The sequence below is a fragment of the Psammomys obesus genome, unplaced genomic scaffold (assembly GCF_907164565.1).
Source record: "Psammomys obesus unplaced genomic scaffold, mPsaObe1.curated_primary_1811, whole genome shotgun sequence".
Taxonomy (NCBI): Eukaryota; Metazoa; Chordata; class Mammalia; order Rodentia; family Muridae; genus Psammomys; species Psammomys obesus.
Genome location: NW_026596069.1, coordinates 21011131 through 21033998, shown reverse-complemented (window position 1 = coordinate 21033998; position 22868 = coordinate 21011131).

The window sequence follows — 22868 nt, the reverse complement described above, 5'->3', positions numbered from 1 at the left end:
CACACACACACACACACACACACACACACACACACACACACACACACGATAAAGGCCCGAAAAGTATCAAAGGAAGGAATCACCTACATGTTGAAGCATGGCCTGGGGTGAGCCTTGTTTGTCTTCTAGACGCATGAAAAAGTATGAAATCCAATCTGGACTTGGTTATGCTGCTATGAGGTGCAATCATTGTGGCTTCCCATTTTGATAAAATACTTACTATGAAACTTTTCTCTACTGAAGAAAACGTTTGTTTCCAGGTCAGAAATGCAACCTGCACTGTGGCTCCTGCTGTTGGGGAAGTCACTTCAATTCAGACTGAAATCTAAGCCTCTCTACAGTTTCCACCAAGCACACACCTGTGTGCTAACATCTGTCCAGCCGTGCCTGTGGGCTCAGCCTGTGGAGGACAAGACTGTGTGTGGGGAACAAGGAAGAAAGCTGCTGCTGGACTGAGGGCCCTGGGGGTGTATTCTATTATTATACATCTCTGGCTCTCTGTCCCTTCCTTCTGCCATAGCAGCCAGCTGTGACCTGGTATCATTCATTCACAAATGTTTCTCATGGGCCATCACACACCTCACCCAAGACATCACCCTCTCTTTCTTGGATGGGATGACTACAACTCTTCCACTGAGCTCTCACTGGCCCTACGTTCTCGCTCTACAGCGGAAGGTCCAGGAAGCAGACTAGACAGAGTCTGGCGCCCCCGGCATGAATTTCTGTTTACTCTCTATAGCCCCCACTGTCTTTGTTACTATTCTAGGTGCTATGATAAAATACTTAATGTACTGACATAAGCACCTTTACTGTGACTTAAGTCGAGGTTATAGTCCATGACGGAGACAAAATCATGGCAGCAGGGGCTTGAAGCAGCTAGCTGGCCATGTTGTGCCCAGTCAAAAGCAGTGACGAATGTCAGTGCTCATCTCACTTTCTCCTCGTAACAGTCCAGGATCCTAGTCCAGGGAAGGGCACCACCTACAGTGAGCAAATCTTATCATAAGCATGCCTGGAGGCCAATCTTCCAGGTGATTCTGTCCCTCACCAGGATGATAACTGAGATGAGCCACCACACCCAGCAAGAAGGAAAGCTCTGCCAAGCTAAGGTCTTTGTTGGTCCTTCGCTGTGCCAATAGCATCCACAACAGTGGCAGGTACATTTAATAAGGTATTTTTTTTAAACTAGTGTTTGCCAGGGAAGCACATGAATAAGTTGCTGTGCTGTGATCCATGACCCCTACCAAGAACATTAACTCAAAGTATGGTTCCTCATATTATTACATTTAGCTGATGATGTTTACCTGACCAAGTGGCCAGGGGTATTCTGAAAGCTTTATAGTTATTAACTGTTTTGCACAAGCACAATTAAGACTTTGTCCCTCTCACGTTGGCTGTCCCCAAGAAGTTATCACAGAAGCATTGCATTTGGAAGCAGCTCTGTAGTACGAGGCTACCACACCTCTAGCATTTAGCAGTGTGTGTGGGGGGGGGAACACTGAACATGACTGTTTATTCCCCCCTTTAAAAGGTCTACCGTGCTTAAGTTGTTGTAAGAATTAGAGAGCATGTACATGAGACACAATGTCAAAACAATGGTTCTGTGCCTTCTGTTTGTTACTATTTGCAGACTATAATTCCTTCCTCCCAGCCAGAGCTTCCTTCTTCAGGAGAAGTCATCTTCAGTTGCTGTAAAATGTGTAGCTCTTTGTTGTTGGCTTTCGCTGTTACTTGGTGACAAACGCTAGTGTTTGTTATCCCATAGAGTCTTGTGAGTCAGGAGTCTGGGTGCAACCCCTGGGCTGGGTGTCCTCAGCTGCAGGCTCTAATTAAGGTTTGGACAGACATGGAGTCTGAGCTGTGGGTCAGGGTCCCTTTCCAAGCTCCTGTGGTTGCCCAAAATTCATTTCTTCATCACTCTAGAATTCATAGTAGCTTGCATCTTCTAGGCCAGAAGGTGCTAGCCTCTGGCTTCTTTCACCTTTGACCTCTACCTTTACTTTCAGAGGGCTCATCTAGTTAGAGTAAACCTGCATGGGGAAGGTTTAACAGAAAGCAAACTGAATGAGGGCCATACTCTCATCAGCAGCCCACTTCACAGTGTCTGCAGACCACACCCAAGCACAGCAGCGGCATGCCATCAGCTGGGCATCTTCAATGCTTTAAGAAGCACATTACAGGCCCCACCCCTACTCAAAGCATCCACTGAGGACCAGCTTAGCCTTCTGACTGGCATAGACATCAGAGTAGCCATGGGCTCCAACCATTACTGGCCAGTCTGTAGTTATGACGCCGTGCAGTTGATGGACACCGCCGTTGTGCTTTCTGCTTGGAACTCCAGAGAAGCAGACACAGAGGGCCTGGTCAGAGCATGGAGTCAGAAAAGGGTGGCAGAAGGAAATCAAAGCACATTAAGGGTTACTTTCAAATTCAGCCTTTCCCTCCTACTCAAGAGAGAGCAGAATGAGAAGTGCTGTGACAATGTCACTGTCTAATTAACCAAAATCAACTGGTCATTGGCCATTGCCCTCCTGGGAATGGCTCAGTACAGACCCACGTAGGAGCAATAGGCTGGGAAAGGAATGTGGATAAACACATGTGCACGAACATAGCCAAACATGTCAGATGTCCTCTGCTGACATCCAAACACTCGGTGTGGCTTTCTGGGTGCTAAGGAGAAGAGAAGGCAGCTTCCCCCACAAGTGGTCCTGCCAATGGCAGCTGTTCCTTAGCTAATGAGGTCATCTCCTACTGAGGCCACAGAGAGGAGGCCTCCTGGGTGAATTACACACTGTGGGCTCCACAGCTGTGCCTGGGATTCCAGGCGAACAGCTGAAGTCTGAGGGCCCCCCTCCCCAAATTGGGCACAGCCTGGGCAGGGGGCCCTGCCTGCCATGGGAGCCTGTGTGAGAGTGTGAGAATGTGTTCCCCCAAACACGCTGAAAAGGGAGAGTACACACCTCCGCAAACCTCTGTCCCCAGGAGCATACCACCCTGCCTCAGACCAGCTGGAAGCAGCTGGATTGAAACCACACTTTAGCAGGGTGCACATAGCTAGGCTTCTCCACTGGGCAGAGGAATGAAGCCAACAGCTGGTGATCTGAGTGCCTGATCACTCCACAGCCACATGCTTTACTTCAGCAACTGTGTGTAACTCTTTCTTAAAGAAATTCAGTCACTCATTCTACAGCTCCTGCCTGACTCCTTTCATTATTATTATTTTTAATGTTTTCTCTTTGACTTTTGCTTTTGTCTAGTTCACCTGCTTTTATCACATTGGATTCCTCCTACTGCCTCTGTGACTTTTTTTCTACATTGCCCTTTGTCCCACTGCTATTTTATTTCTATTTCTCCACTTCTTGATTGTGTGTGTGTGTGTGTGTGTGTGTGTGTGTGTGTGTGTGTGTGTGAAGAGAGAGAGGTGGAAGATAGGGAGAAAGGGAGAGAAAGAGACTATCAGTCCGAAGGTGCCCACAGAGGCCAGAAGAGGGCCTCAAACATCGTGAAGCTGGAGGCAAGGGCACATAGCTGTGAGCTGTTCAACACAGTGGGTGCTGGAAACTGAACTCAGACCCTCTGGAAGAGAAGTATGTGCTCTTAACACCAAGTCATCTTTGCAGCCCCCGGTTGGTTGTATGCCTGATTGGTTGGGGCTGTTGTTTGTTTGTTTCCTCCTGCTGAGGGCAGGAGGCCCAGACAGTTATTTCTAAGCCTTTGCCACATACATCACCTGGCTTAAAGGGCCTTTGAATGACTTTTTTATACAACATGTTTTAAGTCAATAAGCAGATTAGATGTAACAGTCAGCCCTTGTCAAGGCAATAATTCCCTTAGAATCTCACACACTTTTGTTGACCGGAGAGTACAGAGTGGGGAAGATGCTCCAACCAGGCAGTGTTTCTGCACAAGCCTGAGACCCGGACTTTGTTTCCCAGAAGCCAGGCACGGTGATGCCAGCTTAGAGTTGCAGCACAGGGGAGGCAGAGAACAGCCAATTCCTGCAGTTTACTGCTCAGCCAGCCCTGAGCAAGCTCCAGTGAGAGACCTTGTCTCTTAAAAACGAGTTGGAGCCGGGGAATTAACTCAGCTGGTGATAGCACCTGCGCTGCCATCAGGCGTATATCTGTGTACAAATTTACGACAGCCACATAACAAGCTGTATGCAGTCCTCACATCTCCCGCCCCCGTGCTGTGTGCCAGACAGACAGGAGGGTCACAGGATGCCAACCTGTTCCTGGGTCAATGAGAGACACTACCATAAGAAGCAAGGTGGACAGTGATGAAGCAAGACATGCGACATCCTTCTCCCATGTCAGCAAACGGTCAAAGGCATGTGCACCCAAAATACATGTGCGTGCTGCATGCCACTCACCTCGCCCCTTCCTCCCGCTGTCAGCGGGCAGCATCGGGGAAGCAACACGGGGCTGATGTCTGGTCACCACCTGCACAAACACACACACATGTACCTGCGTGCACACACGGGGAGATGTGCTTGGTAAACGGCACCAGCGAGATCAAATAATACCGTCTTCACAAAACATATTTGATGGACCTGGAATCTCTCGCAGCACATGTTCCTCCATGGTAATGACAGGCGCCACCGAAGCATGGTGACCCGCAGGTGATTTCATTAGCAGGAGCACGTGCCCATTAAGGCGTGGAGGAACTGGGAACCCCGCGTGTGCCTTCTATCGTGATGTGTTCCTCTTCTTCTCCTGCTTGTTGAATGGTGGAAGATTACAGTTTCGTGCCAGGCTGCCGTTACTCTTTAAACATGCTCCAAAACCACGTCTTCTTGCATCCCAACAGCAACACTTAGAAGTAACTTAGTGATGACTCCGAAAATCTAAACACTTCTGCCATTCTGTCAATGTCTGGGAAAAATATATAGATATATATATTCCTGACCCAGCTCCAGCCTCACAGCCACAGCGGAGGCATCACCCCAGGCAGGAGCTTCCAGTTCATTGGAACCCACCTTATTACACGCCTGAGCAGCCACTAGAGCAAGGAAGGCTCGGCGAGATTTTGCAGGCCAGGGTGTAAGAAGGACAACAAAGAGATCACCTCTGCTGATCAGGGGCGGGGGTGGGGGGAGCTGGCAAGCGGAGCTGCTTCTCCTCCTGCTCCTTGGACCTTTGCTGCTGACAAAGACAAGTCTGCACCAGCGCAGGCTTCTTAATCAAATGTCTGAGTTCGAGATAAGTTGTTACGTATCAGACTGGGATCCACGTCCACAGACCCTGGAAAGAGGATTGCTGGTGGCTGCCTTTTCCTTCCCCACCCTCCCTTGCTTTCTCCCTTCCCTCCTTCATTCCTCCTTACTTGTTTGTTTGTTTGTTTGTTTGTTTGTGGTAGGTCTAACCTGGGCTTCCAGAAAATCCTTATACCTCAGCCCTCCAACTGCCGGGATTACAACTGAGTGTCACAACACCTGACACAACACTAGCTTTCTTTATGGCTTTTAATTAAATTAGCCCTCCTCTGTCTCCTGGGTGGCTCTGTTCGCTCCGCTGAGGTAGGCTGAAACGAATCTGCGTGGATTTTTAGCTGTTTCTCGTATTAGGGCCTCAGCAAAGGCAGTCTCTTCCAGTATCCAAAGACTTGCTCCTTCAGGCAGTGGTGAGGAGACAGGAGGCTGTGTCTGGGAGAGGCTGAGGTAGAGGAAGTACCCTGTGTTGTAGGCCATTCTCACGTGTTATCAGGCCAGGACTTTCAATGTCTGTCTATTTTAGGACAAAAAGAAAACTTTAATTATTCTCTTAACCCGCTACGTATAGGCCCTAACCATTTTTTTTTTCTTATCAATGAACTGGTTAAACCATTAATAAAAGTCAGTGTTTGCAGTAGTCCATACGCCAATATCTTCAAGACTGTCTCCTTTCTCAGAGACAGAATTAGCCAAAGCAAATTCGATGAACAGGACTGACCCTCTGTCATCCCGACTGTAGCAACTGGTTATTCTAGGCATGCATTTGTGAAGACCCAGCCCTGACAGTTATGCTGTACCTTCAACTTACCAAGTTTTGGAATCACCCAGGGGACACATTTCTGTGGGTATTTCCAGAGAAGTTTCCCCTGAGGGGAAAAGACCCACCCTGAAAAGTGGGTGTCACCACCGGCCCAAAGGCTGGGGTCCTGGAATGAAGGAAACAGAGAGAAAGCAGGTTGATCATCAGTCGCCTCTCCCTGCTCCCTTACTGTGCGTGCGTCGTGAACTGTCACCGCACACTCCCACTGCCCTGCCTCCCCACAATGCAGGGCGCTCTACCCTCTTTAGCCCGGAATCAAAACCACCCTGTTTACCTTAAGCTGTTTTCATTAGGTGTTTTGTTACAACGATGAGAGAAACCATTGCTATACCGGCACTCCCTTCCTCCAGCCCAGCATCTGTCCAGGTGACACCAACTCTGCCTCAGCTCCACGTACAGGACGTTTATCTCACTAAAGTAGCTAATTGTGGAGAATAATGTGAACAGGTGTCTGGGATTACCAAAGTCCAAGGCCTAAAGCAAAAAGTAAAGCTAGGTCAGGTCATTTTGGGCACATTATTGCTTTCATCCAGAATTGTCCATAGAAGTTGTAAACTAAGAGAAAAAAGAAAGTAGTTCTGTGGGGGATTGAAGCACATTGCTCTGTATGCTTCGTCAGGCTGAAACTTCTAGATCAGGTCAATAGAAAGTACGATGTGAGCCAATTCTGCAATTTTACATTCTCTAATAGCACATCAAGACAGATAACGAGAAACAGCTAAAATTGATTTTAATAATATCTGCTATTTAATCTAATCTGTCTAAAATAGCACCATTTTAACAAGTAATCGATATAAAACATAGCTAATGAGGGTCTTTTTTTTTCTTGCCTTCTGTATTCTTGTATAGAGTCTTAGAAAGCTGCTGTGTGTTTTATACTTTCAGCAGGTCTTGATTTGAGCAAGCTCCATCTCAAGCGCTCCGACCACAGACAGCACAGTCCCGGATGAAGGGCAGCCCATACCTGTCAGAGGCTCAGCTGTGGGAGTGGCGTGTTAATAGTAGAAGTACACTGAGCATTGGTCCAGCCTGGCCCATTCTCCAGTCCTTGCCTTGTTATTTCCTGGCTGTGCTTCCTTGTCAAAAACACTTAGCATCTCTTCATTTTAGAAGCAAGACAAAAAAAAAAAAAAAGAAACTTTTTATCGATTCTTTGTGAATTTCACATCATGCATCCCAAACCCACTCACCTCTCTGCCCCTTCGTATCTGCCCTCCACCCTTAAAACCTCCCCACCAAAGAAAACAAAAAAGAAAAAAGCAAAATAACAACAACTCTCGCCATTGAGGAGGCTGCTCTGTGTCATGGTGTGTCAAGCAGTATATCCTTTTGTCCAAACATCTTTACTGGCAATGAACATTGGACCAGAAAGCAGGGCCATTAATCCTGTATGTCTTAGGATCGTTGTGGTGTATGAAACATATAGACATAGCAGGTACTTACTGCAATAGCCAGTACAAGTAGGAACTCAGTAACAGGGAGTTAGCGTTGTGTCGATCACTGAGGGTACAAGTGTAATAATAAACTGAGAAATGTCAAGATATTTCAAACCTGGAGGAAATGTCCTTTTGGTTTACAATAACATGTTGAGTAGTTCAAACAGATGAACGTGCATTGGAACTACTGGGGGCTCTTGGTTTTGTTGTTAAAACATTAAGCCTATCCACTTGCCTGCAAATTTCATGATTTCCTTGTTTTTAACAGTTCAATAGCATTTCATTGTGTAAACCACAGTTGTTTTTTTTTTTTAAATCCATTCTTCAGTTGAGGGACATCTAGGTTCTTTGCAGTTTCTGGTCCTTACAAATAAAGCTGCTATGAACGTGCTTGAGCAAATGTCCCTGTTGTATGGTGGAGCCTCTTTCAGGTATATTCCCAGGATGGAACTAGAAAAGATCATCCTGAATGAGGTAACAGACACAGAAAGATGTACATGATATATACTCACTTATAAGTGGATTTTAGTCATATAGTACAGGATAGACATACGACAATACACAGAGCCCAAGAAGATAAGCCCAACGAACATCTGAGCTTTCATGCGGGCCTGCTAGTTAGGGGAGTGGGAGTTATCTCTGACACAAACTATGTTGCCTGCTTTTTGATCACTTCCCCCTGATGGGACTTCCCTACCAGGCCACAGGGAGGAAGACAAACTCAGTCCTTACATGAACAGATGAGCTGGGGTGTCTGGGTAGTGGAACAACCCTAGTCTGAGGAATAGGGGAAAGAGGGTATGGGAGGTAGAGTGGGGCTGGAAAGAGAGGAGGGAGGGTCCTATGACTGAGATGTAAATTATAGTTAAAAAAAATAAGCCTAGGATCCTGAAGAAATGGCTCACTGGTTAAAAGCACATGCTATTCTTGAGGGGACCCAGCCACAATTACCTGCAATCCAGCTTCATGGGGTCTAACACCCTCTTCTGGCCTCTGCAGTCATCTGCACACATATGGCATGAACCCACACATACACACATATATATACACATACATATTTTAAAATTGACTCTAATAAGGTTACAATTATGGAGATATGGATCCCCATGATTCTTTTTCTTCTTTTCATAAATAAATCTCTTAGATGTTGAAATTCTTTCGGGGGTGTTTTTAAAACAGATTTATTCACAGTTTTGTGTTTATCTGTGCTTGCCTGGATACGTACATACGAACATATATACATATATACATTCATATACACATACACATATAAATTCACTATGGTGCTGGCAGAGGCCGGAAGAGGGTGTCGGATTCCCTGGGACTGGAATTCAGGCAGTGGGGAAGCAACAATATTTCTATCTGCTGGGCATCTCTCTGGTACCAGCCAATACCCTCCCCTATTATAAACCCTTAAAGTAGAAAAACGATAAACTGCCCTAGGTACCGTTCTGTTGCAGTGAAGGAGCACTGTGACCAAGGCCACTCTTATAAGAGAAAGCATTTAATTAGGGGCTTGCTAACAGTGGAGACGCTGAGTTCATGATGATCATGATGGGGAGCAGGCAGGCACAGTGCTAGAGCAGTAGCTGAGAGCTTTGCATTCTGATCCTCAGGCAGCTTAGGCCTGGCGAGGGCTTTTGAAACCTCAAAGCCCACCTCCAGTGACACACCTCCATCAAAGCAACACCTACTAATCCTTCTCAAACAGTTCTATACCCTGGCAATGGGTCAGCCTATGGGGGCCGTTCTTACTCGAACCATCACACGTGGTATTATTTGTAAGTGGGAGGAGCTGAGCTTCGAGTACAAACTTTCTAGTATGCACAAAGCTCTGGGCTTGGTCCCCAGCACAGAAAAATAACTGAATATATTTCAAGAACCTGGATCCAACACTGTTTCACAGGCATTTCTTTTTTATTTCTTTAAAACAATTTTTCATAGAATATATTTTTATTATATTCTTTCCCATCCCCTACTCCTCTCAGATCCTACTTACCCAAATTCATGTTATTTCTCTCTTTTGTTTTTTTTTAAAAAAAGCAAAGATAGATAAACCCTTAGCCAAACTAACTAAAAGGCAAAGAGACAGTCTCCAAATTAACAAAATCAGAAATGAAAAGGGAGACATAACAGCAGGCACTGAAGAAATCCAAAAAAATCATTAGGTCTTACTTCAAAAACCTGTACTCCACAAAATTGGACAATCTAGATGAAATGGACAATTTTCTTGACAGATACCACTAACCAAAATTAAATCAAGATCAGGTAAACAATTTAAATAGACTTATGAAAAAGGTCTATTTAAAAGTCACTGAAAGCCTTCCAACCCAATCAGCACTGGGCCAGATGGTTTTAGCACAGAATTCTACCAGACTTTCAAAGAAGAACTAATCCCAATACTCCTCAAACTATTTCACAAAATAAAAACAAAAGAAACATCACCAAAGCATTCTATGAGGCCACAGTCATCCTGATACCTAAACCAAACAAAGACTCAAAAAGAAAGAGAATTTCAGACCAATCTCCCTCTTGAACATTAATGCAGAAACACTCAATTAAATACTCACAAACAAAATCCAAAAACACATCAAAAATATCCACCATGATCAAGTAAGTTTCATCTCAAGGATATAGGGATGATTCAAGATACGAATATCCATCAAATGTAATCCATCATATAAACAAACTGAAAGGAAAAAACATGATCATCTCACTAGATGCCGAAGAAACTTTTGACAAAATTTAACACCCTTTTATGTTGGGGAGATTAGGGATACAAGGCACATACCTAAAAACAATAAAGGTCATATATAGCAAACCAATAGCCAACATCAAATTAATGGAGAGAAATTCAAAGCAATCCCACTAAAATCAGGGATGTCCACTCTCTCCATATCTCTTCAACATAGTACTTGAAGTCCTAGCTAGAGCAATATGACAACTAAAGACGATCAAGTGGATAAAACTTGGAAAGGAAGAAGTCAAAGTATTGTTGTTCTCAGATGATATGATAGTAAGTAAAAGTCCCCCCCCAAAAAATTCTACCAGAGAACTCCTACAGCTGATAAACACCTTCAGCAAAGTGGTTGGATACAAAATTAACTAAAAAAAAAAAAAAATCAGTAGCCCTTCTTTATACAAGTGATAAACAGGCTAAAAAGTAAATTAGGGAAACAACACCCTTCACAATAGCCACAAATAATACAAAATATCTTGGTGTAACTCTAGTCAAGCAAGTAAAAGACTTGTATGACAAAAATTTCAAGTCTCTGAAGGAAGAAATTGAAGAAGATATCAGGATGGAGAGATTCCATGCTCACAATATAGTGAAAATGGCCATTATACCAAAAGAAATCTACAGATTCAATGCAATTCCCATCAAAATTCCAACACAATTCTTTACAGATCTTAAAAGCGCAATCCTTAACTTCAAATGGAAATATAAAAACCCAGAATAGCTAAAACAACTCTGTACAATAAAAGAACTTCTGGAAGTATCACTATCTGAAGTAGAAATTCCTGGATTCTTTGGAAACTCAGTTGTGTCATGTGAGTATATTTTTTATTTTGGTTCCAAGTGTGACATGTGGGAATTTCCCCATCCCCACACTCAAGGAAAATAGCCCCATGAAGAAGTGCTGTTTGTCAGCTGGAAACTACCTTGTGTCAGGGGCATGGGTTTTTGAGCTGGAAAACATCCTTGTGTGGACTCTCAGAAGGGATAAATAGAAGCCCACAGACAGTGAGACAATGCTTTTTGCATCTCTATACATTGCAAGGATTCAGATTGCTCTGTTGGTTTCAGCAGAGAGAAATGGTCCAGAGAACTTTTTGTGCTACTTTGCTACTTTGATAGACTCATGCCGTTTGGGGGAAATCTTGCTGCTTTTGCTGTTGCTTGCTGTTTGCTGATGCTGCTGTGGTTTGCTGCTTTGTTGTTTGACTAAACTGCTGGTATCCTAAAGACTGAGATTGGTATATCCCCAAAGAACCCAACAACCCTAATCAGCAGGAAGTAACTAGAGGAGGTCTATACCTCTTTCCCTACTAATTTCCTACCTAAGGTCAGAGCATGGGAAGGGAGATAGAGGCATTTAAGAACATTAAATAAAGTAGGTATTTGAAAAATCTAAGCCTACAAACCATCCCTTATTTCAAGCTGTATATAGAGCAATAGTAATAAAAAACCATATGGTATTGGTATAAAAACAGGTTGATCAATGTAATAGAACCGAAGACCCAGAAATAAACTCACACACCTAAGAAAACCTGATTTTTGACAAAGAAGCCAAAATCATACAATGGAAAAAAGAAAGCATTTCTAACAAATGGTGCTCATCTAACTGGATGTCTGCATGTAAAAGAATGCAAATAGATCTGTATTTATCACCCTTCACAAAACTCACATCCAAGTAGATCAGAGACCTCTACATAAAACCAGATACACTAAATCTATTAGAAGAAAAAGTGGAGAATAGTCTTGAATGCATTGGCACGGGAGACAACTTTCTGAACAGAACAAAAGCTCAGGTGCTAAGACCAACAATTAAAAAATGGAACCTCATGAAACTGAAAAGCTTCTTCAAGGCAAAGGACACTGTCAATAAGACAAAATGGCAGCCTTCATAATGAGTAAAGATCTTACCCAATCCTCCATCCAACAGAGGGCTAACATCCAAAACATATAAAGAACTCAAGAAATTAAACACCAACAACCAAATATACCAATTACTAATGGGGTATAGAGCTAAAAACAGAATTCTCAATGGAGGAATCTCTAATGGCTGAGAAGCTCTTAAAGAATCATTCAACATCCTTAGTCAACAGGGAGATGCAAATCAAAATGGCTTTGAGATTCCATCTTATACCATTCCAAATTGCTAAGATAAAAAAAACCTCAAGTGACAGCACATGCCGTCGAGGATGTGGAGCAAGGGGCATACCTCTGCGTTTCTGGTGAGGGTGTAAACTTGCACAAGAACTGTGTAAATCAATCTGGAGGTTTCTCAGAAAGGTGGGAATAGATCTGCCTTGAGATTCAGCTCTACCACTCATGGACATGGACTCTAAAGATGCTCCATAATACCACAAAGACACTTGCTCAACTATGTTCATAGCAGCTTTATTCATAATAGAATCTGGAAACAACCTAGATATTGCTCAACCAAAGAATGGATAGAGAAAATGTGGTACATTTTCACAATGGAATGTTACTCAGCTACTAAAAACAAAGACATCACGCAAATGGATCATCCTGAGTGAAGTAATCCAGACACAGAAAGACACGCATGGTATGTACTTACTTGTCAGTGAATATTATTAGCCATAAAGTACTGGATAACTGTGCTACAGTCCACAGACCCAAAGAAGCCAAGTAGGGATCAAGGAAGGATGCTTGAATCTCACTCTGAAGAGCCAATAAAATAGATATCTGAAGTAGATTGAGGGAGTAAACTGGGTGGGAGAGAGGATGGGGATCAGGTATGGGAAGAGTACGGGTGAGGGGTAGGGGAAAGGACTTGGAGAGAGAACAGAAATCATTTCAGGGGGAGGCATCTTTTAGATAAGGGAGACTTCCAGGAGTCTATGTAGGTGATCCTAGCTAAGATTCCGAGCAGTGGGGGACATGGAACCTGAAGTTGCCACCCCCTGTAGCCAGGTAGGACTTCCAGTGGAGTGAGGGGGACACCAACCCATTCATAAAACCTCTGAGCCAATTTGTCTTACCTATAATAAGCATAAGAATAAAGATGGAGCAAAGATTGAAGGAACCGCAAACCAGTGACTGGCCCAACTTGAGAGCCACCCCCATGGGAGAGAGCCAACCCCTGACACTATTAATGATCCTCTGCAATGCTTATAGACAGGAGGCTTCATCCAGCAGCTGATGGAAACAGATGCAGAGACCCACAGACAAACAAGAGGACGAGTTCAGTGAGTTTTGTGGAAGAGTGGGAGGAGAGATTGAGGAAGCCAGAGGTGTTAAGGACACTACAAGAAGACCTACAGAGTAAAATAATCTGGGCCCATGGGGGCTCACAGAGACTAAACCACCAACCAAAGAGCTTGCATTGGAAGTACCTAGACCCCCTCCACATATGTAGCAGATGTGCAGCTTGGTCATCATGTGGATCCCCTAACAATGGGAGTAGGGGCTGTCTCTGACTCGGTTGCCTGCCTTTGGATTCCTTTTTACTAGCTGGGCTGCCTTGTCTGGTCTCAGTGGAAGAGGATGTGTTTAGTGCTGCTGCAACTTGAAGTGCCAGGATGGGTTGGTACACACCCCTTTGGGGCACTTCCCCTTCTCTAAGAAGGAGAGAAGAGAATGAGAAGGAGGCATGAAGGTGGGGCTGGGATCAGGCTGTAACGTGATTAAATAAATAAGTGAATGAAAAAAAAAAAGAAAGAAAAAAGCAAAATAAAAAAATGAGGAAAAAAAATAAGAATAAAACAAGTAAGAGAAAAAGACCCAAAACAAAACAAGACAAAACAAAAACATACAAAAATAAACGTATTGTCTATTTTATGTTTGATGGTTACTCCTGGGCAATCTTTTTCAGCTGGTATCAACTGCAAATCACTTCCTGGTGAGGGGTGGGACTTTGTGTCTCCTCCCCTTCTCTGAGGTGGAACTTTGTCAGCTTCTGCTGTCACAGTTTCTATGAGTCCGTATGTGTATCAGTCCTTCTGTGTCTGGACGACACCATTTCCTTGGAGTCATCCACCACTTCTGACTTTTACAGCCTTTCTGCCTCCCCTTTCAAAACATCCCTGAGCCTTGAGGGGACATATTTGATAGAGATATCCCATTTAAAGCTAATGTTCCAAAGTCTCTCACGTTCTAGGAATGGCCTGGCTGTGGGTGTTCTTGTTACCTACCATCTACTGAAGAGACAAAAACAGAAACAAAACAAAAACAAACAGACAAAAAAAAAAAAAAAAAAAAAAACCAAGGATGTCCACGGTTCTCCTGTGAGGGCTGAGAAATGTTCTGATGGATAGCCTTATATCATTAGGAGTCATGTTATTGCTATGCTCCTTTAAAAGAATGAGAGTAGTTTTTCCCTAAGGTTCACGGCCTAGCTAGTCTCAGGTTCTGGCTACTTTAGCAGTATCAACATGCTCCATCTCATGGAGTGGACCTGAAATCCCATCAGAAAGTGTTGGTTATTCCAGTCGCATTTTAGCACTGTTGCACTCGTGCATCTTGCAAGCAGAGATAGCTGTTGCAGGTCGCAGAGTTTGTAGCTGGAGCGTGTTAATGATTGTTTTCCTCCTCTAGTAGCATCAAGAGTACTTTCCAACACCATGGATGCTAGTAAATACGAAGTTTCTAGTTGGGTACCAGCTTCATTTCTCCATGTTCAATAACATAAATAAACTGTGCCTTCATCAACAGAGCATTACTCTGAAATGGAAGTTTCTGATTAGTTTGGAAACTCAGTTGTGAATATGTTGTTTTGGTCCCAAGTGTGGGATGTAGGAATGTTCCCCCCCAAGGAAAGCAGACACTGCAGAAAACAGTCCCCATGAAAAGGCTGAAAACCACCTTGTGCTAGGGGCTTGGTTTTGGTGAGCTGGAAAACATCCTTACATGGACTCTGAAAAGAAATAAATAGAAACTCACAGACAGTGAGAAAGTGTTTCCTGTATCTCTACACTTTTGCATTGCTACTCATTGCAACCGGCTTACATAATTCACTGGTTTTTGCAGAGAGAAATGCTCCAGAGAACTCAGGCACTTTGGCAGAATTTTGTCGCTTCGGCAGACTCCTGCTGTTCAGGCAGAGTCTAGCCGCTTCTACTGAATCGTTCACTCTTTTGTTGGTAGCTGCTGCTGCTTTGCTGTTTGACTAGACTGCTAGTAACCTGATGATTAAATTTGATAATCCCCAAAGAACCCATTGACCCTTATCAGCAGGAAGTATATAAAAGAGGTCTACAGCCCCTTTTCCTACTAATCCCCTACCTAAGGTGGTGGTAGTGTTGGGGGTTGTTGGAAGGGAGGTAAAGGCATTTAAGAACCTTAAATAAAGCAGGTGTTTGAAAATTTTAATCCTACATTACTCCATCTGGTTATGGAAAGTAACCAAAAGCCATGGCACTAGCTTATGATGCTTGGGGGAGTCTAGGAGAAGAAAGTTTTGCCTTTTAAAAAAATCTATTTTACTGAGGTTCCTTATGCCTCTCCCTCCCTTCTTCACCCCTTATCCCTTCCAAAACCCCAACACCAGGTAGGAGAGAAAGTTTATTGGGGAGAGGGGCCGCTTTAGCTACTTCCTGCTGGTTAGAGTCCCTGGGTTCCTTGGGCCAAGTCCAATCTTCATTTCAGGGTATCTCCAACTTCTTTTTCTCTTCAGACCATAACAACAGCAACCCGGAGCATCAGGAGGAGCAGCTGCTTTCTTTTTCCTCAGAGACCCTCCCCTGCACTGTCCCTCTCTGGACTCTGGCATTTTCCCCCTCAGAGTTTCCAGGATTAAACTATCTGCAGCTTGCAAAGATCACACCCTTCTCAGAGCCTGCATGAGGCAAACAGTCTTTTATTGTGGACAGTCTAAAGCAGCCTCATATCCCACACCTGGGATTAAAACAAAAACATTTTAATAACAGAACTGAGTTTTAAAAGAAACCCAAACTCCCACTACAGAAAGTATCCTATGGGGGGGGGGTATTTTGTGAAATCTGAATGCCCACATCCCAGAGAAGAAACATATGATAAATGATACATACATACAAACACACATACATACATCTCTCCCAGTGAGATACAGCAAAAAAACTGTGGGTAGAGAGGTCACCAGTAAAAAATGTTTATGGGGCAGTTTACACTCCTATAGGAATCTCACCTATCAATGGTTTTGAATATCCCTATGCTGTAATTTCCTTCTGACATCCTCAAACCTTCACTAAAAAACTGATAAATATGAAATGATGGTGTCATAATTTATGATGCAAAGTTAACATAAAGATTGGAGCCATTCTTAAAACAAAGTAATAGATTGAGTGAACAACAGGCTTGGGAAGGGTCCAGGAGCCTCACAGACAAGAGGCCAACTGCGCTGGACATCAAGGACATAGGCTCAGGTAGCCAGTGACAGGCCACAGGAATGAGCAGCTAGCTGAGGGTACGCACCCACAATGGCAGGCTGAACAAAGTGTTAGCATCTCCAGGGAGTTAACAGAGCATGAGAGGGCATTGGCTCATTAAAGGAAACGAGTCAGTCTCAACTGTAATGTGTACACAGAAGAGAACTGTGGCCACATTTCATATCTTGGGTCTGTGGGAGGCCTGGGTATCATTGCTACTTGATGGGGAAATACGAACCTCACTAGCCATTTGCTCACTGCTGTAAGCCCTTGGACAAACGATTCGACTTCACAGCCTTGAGTGCTCACCCCGGGAAGGAAGGAAGTGAACATGATGGTTTTGTTTCCTGCCAGTGACAACATCCTCTCTGTCATGACTATGTACCAGCTAGTGAGTGCATGTGATAAGTCGGTGCTGGAAAGGGACATAACCTCGTCACTTTATGTCTAGAAAACCATTCAGTACCCTGACTCTGTGCATGTGGTGTAAGCATCTTCTTGAGTAAATTCGAGTAAAAACAAGTCAAACTAATTTCATGAAGAAGTTTCAGAAATTATGCAAATCATGAATAAGAAATGAATGGCAGATGGGTCGCTCTCATTTAATTTTATTAAAGCACTAATGTCTTGAGTTTAGTGTGCAGAGAGATGATTCGAGCAGTTAAGAGCACTTGCTCTCTTACAGAGGACAGGAGTTTGGTCCCCAGTACCCATGTCAGGCAGCTGACAACCAATTATAACTTCAGCTCCAGGGATCTAATACCCTCTTCTGACCTCTAAGGGCACCCATAGTCATGTACACATACCTCCTACATATACACATGCACATAGTTAAAAGCAAAATAAGCCAGGGGCTGGAGAGATTGCTCAACAGTTAAGGGCACCTGTTGCTTTTGCAGAGGATCTGAATTCTGTTCCCAGGACCCACGCTGTGTGGCTCATGGCTGGATCCGATGCCTCTGGTCTCTGCCAGCACCTGCACACACGCACCAGCACCTGCACAGACATGCACATGCTAACAACCACACATACACACACATAGGATTTTTTTAAAAATAACAAAATTAAATGTTTAAAAATTTAAGAATACATTTCAAGTTTTATTATGCTTAATTTTAGTTTTTGTTTTGTTATTACTGTTGTTGGTTGGTTGCTTGCTTGCTTATTTTCTTGATTGAGACAGTTTCTTAGGCTGAAGAGATGGCTCCACCATTAAAACCTAGCTCACAACTGAACAGACACAGTCTGTCTTTATAGCCTGGACTAGCCTCAAACCAGCTACAACCCACAACCATGGCTGACTTGAATTCACAGTCCTACTTTCTCTTCCCATTAAGTGCTGGCATGATGGATGTCACCACCATATTGGATTTCGTAATTCTCAGTGCTAGAATTAATCCATGTCTGGGCTGATAGGAAGACACGTGATACGTGCTTTACACAACTAAGCTGAACATATGACTGAAGAAACTCTCAGACAAGTCCCATTGGCTGGACTTCTTAAATTATGTCACAGTTTTCACATTATAAGCACATTCACTCTATTCTGGCTGCGTCGGTGTTCAGGAAGGAAGCTTATTCTTCCTTTAAAACAAATCATAGCTGCACTATGTGACCACACCAACAATGCAGAAAGGAGACATGCAGACACCTCTGCAAGTCAGAACACCTCTACAGAGGATTCTTAAATGAAAATGGGCTCTAAGGGAGAATTATCAAAAGAAATAGTTAGGGCAGTAATGAGAATCAGGGTGAAAGGCTAAGGCGCTGATAGTAACGGGGGAGGCCAGGGCCTATGGTACGATGAGGGTGCAACACAACCTGAACACAAGCAACAAATGATTCCTTGGCGCTGTCTGCAGTTTAAGGAACAAATGATAGCAGACCGCCTCGGGAAAACAGGGCAAAGTTAATGCTGCAGCAGAAGGGCAAGGATACTAATCATCATGATGCTTTTTTTCCCTGTGTGAAAACATGTAACATCCAACACAAAAAGGAAAAGGAGCATAAGAGTGTAGTGAAAAATAATACAAGTTTCTAGTTCCTAAGAGGTCTGTCTGGTATAATTGAGTGTTTCTGCTCCATTTTGCTCAGCTAAAATAGGGAGAAGAGCCACTAAAGAGATGGTTTGGCAGTGAAAGGAGCTTGCTGCAAAATCATGAGGACCAGAGTTCATATGCCAGCTCCCATGTGACAAGCCAGGCATCCTGCAACAACCTGTAATTTCAGAGGATCTGACACCTGCTTCTGGATTCTGAGTACATGGTGACTTGCACGCATACTTTCTCACACAGAGATAATCAGGAGACGCACAGAGGTAAAGTGCTTGCTGCACAAGCAAGAAGACATGAGTTCATGTTCCGAGAACCCACCTCAAACCATAGCATACACCTCAGCTTTTGGGGACACAGCAGGCAGATCTGTGTGGTTCACTGGCCAGCCACTCATTCTAGCCATAACAGCAAAATTCAGGTTCAGTAAGAGACCCTGTCTTAAAAACTAAGGTGGGAGTGACTGAGAAAAACTGCCATAACGTCAACCTTTAGTACACACACACACACACACACACACACACACACACACACACACACACAAAAGCTGAGGATTGTGTTTTTCTAAATGGTAAATGAAAAAGCAAAATTACTGAACAGTAAATGATTGCTCAGAAAATATAATCTGAATCAATAAACCTACAGTTTGTAAAATCTGAATTGAGAATATGGTTGTTGTATCAGAAAAAAACAGGGATCATGACCATGCGATCGCTGTTCAGATGCTGGACCACCCGTATTTGGTGATGTATTTTTAGCCAGTCTAACTTTAATGTCACCAATAGAGTTGGAGGAACATTAGCTAATGGATATGTTCAAGGCATAACATCTCTTAAATTTGTTTAACCACACACTTTAAACGCCCCAATCTTTCCCTATATACAAAATGCAGAGAAAAAAAAAGAGGGTAGATTAATTTTCTTTATAACTTAAATAATTATACTTCAAAAATGTTAACTGATAATATGAAAAGATTTTGATCTGCGTGACATTTTTACTAATAACCAAAGTTAATGCAAAAAATGTACTTAAGAAAGCAATGAAACTAGGAAAGTTAACTAAACCCACATTATTCTCAATGTTCTTGATTTCTGACAGAATCCCTGAGTGTGTTAGCATCCAAAAACAAACTGCTTAATTTATCAGTCACCTTAGACATAGCTGGAGCCAACTGCTCAAATGTGTTGAAGAATCAGACTATTTTTACACATGATAGATCTGTTTGTCTCCCTACCTGCTGTTTGTTTGTTTGTTTATGATTGTTTCTCCCAAGTGAAATCAGATATGGCTGTTAGCATTCCCAGGCTTTTTTTCTCCTAGCTCAGCAGCCACAATGGAAGGAAAGCCCCTTTGCTCAAAGAGTTCCAATCAGAGTCTTAGGTATCAGTCAAGTTGCCCTTTTGACGCCATATGTTCTTTGTTAAACCAGCCACAACGTTTTAATGCTTCTCCAGGCTGGTAAGTATGCGTCCTCTTAGAACCAAAGGACTAAGCGCTGGGAAGGATTCATTCTTCAAAGGGATTCCACGCAGCAAAAATACAGCAAACAATTACACCCAAAATAATGTACTGAACTGATCATTTAAAAAAAACGGACCAAATAATAAGAGTCCTAAACTTGATTTAAAACAATGAGCTTCATAAATTAAAGATGAGGATAGACCACATTTGTTAAGAAGAAGTTCATCTGAAAAAGATTTAGAGGTTTTTTTTAGACAATAACCTCGTTATGAACCAACAATGTGCTACAGAAATGGGAAGAACTAATTCAATTTTAGGTTGCTTTAATGGGAAAAATCATAGGCCAATTATGGGATGTTATGGTCTCACTGTTTTCTTCATAGGTTGGACCGCAGCTGAGTGTTACATTCTGGAAGGACATTCACAAGGTCTGGCATTACCCAGAGGAGGCCGAGTAGAGCAGAGAACTAAAAATCAATGTTGGGAAAGACTTGAAGATGGATAGAGGCATCCTGGAGTATGGATCACCAAATACGGATGGTTCCAGCATCTGAACAGCAATCGCATGGTCATGCAACTGGCTCCACCCACGATGCTTCGGTGGGGAGATCTAATACCTGCAGCGACATGAGGGGAAAGAGATCCCCTAATGTTTAAGGTTTAACAAGGTATCACGTCCGCAGAAATAATTGGTTCCCTTGGGATGAGGCAAGCCCCTCGCAAATGCTGTGGGAGTGGGTTGGTCACTAGTTAACTCCCGAGACAGCTGTCCCAACTCATAACCATGAGCCAATGACTCCCTGGGTGTCTGCTAGCCTCTCCATTATGGACACACGAACAGGAAACGCCTGCTGTCTTCATTAGTTGTGCACAGCCCTAACCAAGTACCTGAAGGAAGCAACTTAGAGGGCAGTGCGGCTTGGTCCGGGTCATAGCTGGAGAGATGCTAGACCGCGTCCCTCTGCCTTGCTGATTCCGCACTCAGGCTGAGGCAGAGCACCACGTTGGGAAGTGTGTGGAGAAAGAACGTGTTCACTTCGTGACAGGCAGGAAACAGAAAGTAAAGATGAGAACTGTGACAAGGCGGACCCCAGTTACCTACTTCCTCCAGTGAAACCTCATTCCGAAAGTTTCTAGGACCTTCCAAAAATGGCATCACCAGCTGAGGAGCAAGCATTACATACATGAACCTGAAGGAGTATGTTTCTATAGCACTTATATTTTCTCAATTTCTGCTATTATGGAGACAACTCTTCCTTCTACAACTGCTACATGAATATAGGTAAAGGAATCCACCACTGGACAGATGAAAAGAATTCAGTGTTATGTGGAAGTAAAGGCTGTGGGAAAATCTTGGAAACAGAATTTTCAAACATGTTTCTCTCCCCAGGAACCGCCATGAAGCAGCTAGAACTTAGTGCATTTTTAAAATTAATTAATACATCACTGTATGATTATTAGTTTTATGTCTACTTCAAGGAAATGATTCAAATTCATATTACAATTATTTCAATCATCCATGGATTTCTTTATTCATGCTACTTTACAACACAGATATTATAAGAAATGCAATAAAGTAGCAAGCGCATTGGAAAATGTAATGAAATGTCGAAAGTGTCTCACTCATTGTCAAACCAGATACCCATGTCAGGATTTACCATGCTGTCTAACCGTTCTACCATATGTCATAGATAACTTTGACTTTCTAGATTTAAATTTCTAAAATTTATTATTCAGGAATTTATGGAATTATGAATATTAACCAAAACCTTGTCGGACATAAGACACCAAATTTCTCTGATTTGAGAACTAGTTCAGACTAGGGAGATAGGTGTTCCATTGGCCACAGGTGTTTAAGATGTAAGAATGACATGAAAATGATGTCTGAAATGGGGGGCTTTATGATACATAATTTCCTAATCAGAATATTCTTCTCTTCTCACTATGAGCAGTATTCTCACTGTCTTACCACAGGGAACTGATTCCAGATGCACAAATGTCTCGACGAGGTTGACTCCTCCTGATCATCAGTATCAGAATCCTGGAACAAGAGTCCCTGTCTTGGTTAGCTACTTTCTTTACATGGGTTTGAATACACTGAGTCATCTCTGATAGCTTAATTATTCATTATTATCAGGGACACAACATCAAACATAGGGCCTTTGTGGCTACCATACATCACAAACAACTCTTTGTGATAGTCCTGATGGTAGCAAAATTGCATGGTGAAAGGCGTAGATCAATAAAAAAAGGTTAAGTACGTCAGACCTATATTTAAGAGCCACTGATACCCTCCTGAAGCACCTTCACCATAACTCCCGAAAACCAATAGGTATGATTTACAAAGTCTATCAGTTTCTGTTAGTTATTTCTGAATAAGGAATTTCAGTGTCTGGGGTGAAGAAAAGCAAGGCACCATGAAGCTGGACTCCTTTTAACAACGTTAGTTAGCAGAGACATTAGACTGAACAGAGCTGGTAGTCTCTCCCGATTCCTAAGAAAGCTTCCCGCAGTGACACCTGAGCACACACGCGGCAAGACCGCCCAAGCTTCTGTAGTCATCTTTCCTCATGGTTATCATTTTCATCAAGTAAGTGTTATTAAACACACTTAAGGACACCCGGATTCAGCAAAATGTTTCACTTGAAAGACTACTTCTCATTTCCAATAATAAAGAGGATTAAAATTTTAATACAACACAGCCAGGTACAAGCAGTGTGCAGGGCACCTGAACTAAACAGTTCCCTCTAGATAGATAGATAGATAGATAGATAGATAGATAGATAGATAGATAG